This window comes from Syngnathus floridae, unplaced genomic scaffold, assembly GCF_059516105.1.
Source record: "Syngnathus floridae isolate MCC-2025c unplaced genomic scaffold, RoL_Sflo_1.0 HiC_scaffold_502, whole genome shotgun sequence".
NCBI classification, from domain to species: domain Eukaryota; kingdom Metazoa; phylum Chordata; class Actinopteri; order Syngnathiformes; family Syngnathidae; genus Syngnathus; species Syngnathus floridae.
The window spans coordinates 5761-9682 of NW_028284364.1; the positions used below are offsets into that span (position 1 = coordinate 5761).

Below are 3922 nucleotides of genomic sequence, written 5' to 3' on the forward strand. Positions count from 1 at the left end.
GTCTCTGGAGTATGGTACTTCAGCATTACTGGGAGGGGAGTACCTGATTGAACTTTAAAAACGGGTACACCTTGAATTTCGTTGACATCTGATTTCCAGCCGCCACTCACATCGCTCAACACGATTTGATGTATACCGCCTTGTTTCATCCTTTTGTTTAGCCACTTTTCAGCATCATCGGAAGAAACTACGACCGAGCTGTGTAGCTCACCATCTTCAAAGAAACCCAGCTTGGTTCTGGTGTTTCCTATGTCAATACATAGTATCATCATAAACGATTTGAAATCATTTTCATCGTTTCAATAAAATTCTACTTTTGCCGCCCTGCTAATGGCAGGTGTTGCTTGTGCAACATTACCAAAATTAGTAGGTGCGGTAGCTCAGTTGGTAGAGCAAAGGACTGAAAATCCTTGTGTCGGGGGTTCGATTCCCTCCCGCACCACTTCAAAAGCCAATAATCTTCATTCGAAAGTTGTTGGCTTTTTGTTTTTGTATTCGTTCCTGAACTATGAAAGCATAAAATACCTTCGCGGCATGCGTCAAACCCCAAGAATTGTGTTACTGGTCTATATTTTATTGGCCTATGTCATGCTGCAATTTGTCTGGTGGGCATACTTGATATACGATCTTAACAGCGACCTTTTAATCCACTCTTCGCCTGCACCTGACGTACACGCACACACGGCACTTCGCAACAAGCTGTACATGATTCTGGGCGAAGGTTCGGTGTTTTTGGCCCTATTGATCGCAGGAGCGCTATACATCAGAAGGTACCTATTTCGCGAACACCGTCTTGCTCGTCAAGAGCGCAATTTTTTACTGGCAACAACACATGAGCTCAACACACCCATCACAGCCGCCAAGCTTAATTTTCAAACACTAGATAGAAGTAATCTTTCGGACGAGCAGAAGTCTGTGATGATACAATCTGGCCTTGACAATATGGTGCGACTAGAAGGGTTGGTAAACAACCTGCTCACTGCTTCTCAAATTGATTCGGGTCGCTATTCTTTGGTCAAAAAAAAGTTTGTATTCAATGAACTTGTGGCCAAAGTATTTGGTGCTCTTGAGCATCAACTAAATGAGAAGAAGATCACCTTAGCACTAAACATCGATGCTGAAGAAACCATTTTGGGTGATCAAAATGCGCTTGACATGGTGATGAGTAACCTTGTCCAAAACAGCCTTAAATACGCACCCAGTAGTATAATTTCGATACAACTATCAAAAGCTTCTGAGTCGAGTTTGATTGAGTACAGCGACAACGGACCGGGTGTAGATGCTGACATCATACCCATGTTATTTCAAAAATTTTACCGGGCTGAAAACGAGGAAACACGCACGCAGAATGGAACCGGACTTGGGTTGTACATCGTACGTGAAGTGGTTCGATTGCACAATGGGAGCATCGAAGCGTCATCGCTGCAGCCGAGCGGGTTGAAATTTTCTATTAAACTACCAGATGCATGAAAAAAACGGCCTTGATAATTCTTGATGGTTGGGGAATCGGTGATGGCGGTTCATCGGATGCCATTGCTCAGGCTAAAACACCAAATTATGATCGATGGATGCGCGAACGACCAAACAGTCGTTTGAAGACTTTTGGCAAGCATGTTGGCCTTCCAGATGCACAGATGGGCAACAGCGAAGTTGGGCATCTCAACATTGGCGCGGGTAGGATTGTCTATCAAGAATTAGCGCGCATAAATAAAGAGATCGAACTCGATCGACTCAAGGAAAACAGGGTTCTCAAAGAAGCCATCGCCCTAGCTGAAAAGGAAAACAGGCGTGTGCATATAATGGGGTTATTGAGCCATGGTGGCGTACACAGTTCACAAAAGCATTTGCACGCGCTGATCGATATTTTGGAGGCTTCTTCAGCCTGCAAGAATGTCTTCATCCACGCTTTTACCGATGGGCGCGATGTGGCCCCGCGAAGTGCAAAAGAGAATATCGCTGAGTTGGAGTCTTACTTGGTCGATAAAAAAACAAAACTGGCCACCATGATAGGCCGATTCTATGCCATGGATCGAGATAAAAGGTGGGAACGTATAAAAAAAGCCTACGATCTGCTCGTGCATGGAATAGGAACAGAATCGGCCAATTTTGAGGAGCAATGCAGAATCAGCTATGCTGAAAATGTAACCGATGAGTTTTTTGAGCCCTTCTTAAAGGAAGGTGTGGATGCCAGATTGCAACCCGATGATGTTGTAGTATGCTACAATTTCAGAACCGATCGCTGCCGAGAAATTACACAGGCCCTTACTCAAAAGGACTTGCCTCATCAAAACATGCGCACCATTGCGCTGCACTATGTTACCATGACACGGTACGATGCCTCGTTCAGCGATGTGCATGTCATGTTTGAAAAGGAAAACTTAAAAAACACACTTGGCGAGGTTATCTCAAACAATGGTGGGACCCAGCTGCGAATAGCCGAAACCGAAAAGTATCCCCATGTAACCTATTTCTTTTCGGGGGGAAGGGAAGATCCTTTTCCAGGTGAACTGCGTTCTGTGCTTGCTTCGCCCAAAGTAGCCACATACGATCTTCAACCAGAGATGAGTGCCGAGTCAGTTTCTGCAGCATGTATACAGTCGATCCGTGACAACAAACCCGATTTTATTTGTTTGAACTTCGCTAATCCAGACATGGTGGGTCACACGGGTGTAAAACCATCCATCATTAAGGCGGTAGAGAAGGTTGACGAGCTTTGCGGTTCACTGGTAACAGAGGCGGGCAATAATGGATATGAAATAATCATCATTGCTGATCATGGCAATGCTGACATCGTGGAACACAAGGACGGTTCTCCGCACACGGCCCACACAACCAATCTTGTACCGTGTATTCTAATCAGCGGCCGCGACAGAAAGTTAGCGGACGGCATACTAGCTGACGTGGCGCCTACAATTTTGGAGCTTATGGAAGTTGAACAGCCTGAGCAAATGGCGGGTCAAAGTTTATTGCAATAAAAAAGGCCCTCATATGGAGAGCCTTTCATATTCTAAAATTACGTCCGCTTTGTTATTCTATAACAATGCGCTGAACAGTTGAAGAAGCATCGTCTGTTACTTTCACGAAGTAAACTCCGCCTGCCATTTCGCTAAGATTCATTTCAATTTGTGAACCATCGTTGATGTCGGCTCTTTGCTGATAAACAACATCACCCTTGATTGATTGCACTGCAATTTCAACATTCTGAGACTTGCGTGCATCAAACATCAAGCTGAACACACCGTTGTTCGGATTAGGCATAACCTCAAACCCAAAGTTTGCGGAACCAATCTCTCCAACGGAAAGGTTACATGATATTTCGCTGTTGGTAATTGTCCTAGTCACCTCGGCCGAACACGCGTTACCATCTGTTACGGTAACACTGTAATCGCCCTCAGCGTTAATTTCAATCTCCTCTGTGTCGTCATCGGTGCTCCACTCATATACGAATGTGTTTGAGCTGCCCGTGCTTGTTGCATCAGCTGTAAGCACCGCTGTTTGGTTATCAATGTCACAATCATCATCAATCTCAACTATGATCGTAGTGTTGTCGCATAAGTCTTGGTTAAAGGTTTTTACCCTAATGAATGGTAACATATTCGCAGTGTCATAGGCACCAGTGAAAACGGTGATCGGTGTGAAGAAAGTACCGCTGTTACCATCGTCCATTAACGCGAATCCGTCACTTTCTGGAAAAACGTCAAATGAAATTGGCTGCTGTCCCGAAACAGTTCCAACACAAGCAAAAAATTCCTCGGTAGTAGCAGGAATAGTGTGGTCCATGGGAACATCAACCCAATCGTTCACAAAACCCGTTCCTCCTGTCACAGTGTGGAATGAAGTTTCACCAAGCTGCGTTTGTATTCCACCTTCAATAGTGTAGATTGATCCTGTAACAATGTCGCCATAGCTCAATCCTTCATCA

General features: G+C 44.8%; 1 non-coding gene across 1 annotated transcript; it reads left to right on the forward strand.

Annotated features, from left to right (window-relative positions):
* Positions 1-369: 369 nt before the first annotated feature.
* Positions 370-442, forward strand: trnaf-gaa (transfer RNA phenylalanine (anticodon GAA)). Its single transcript has one exon. It is a non-coding gene; the product is annotated as a tRNA-Phe (tRNA).
* The last annotated feature ends 3480 nt before the right edge of the window (positions 443-3922 follow it).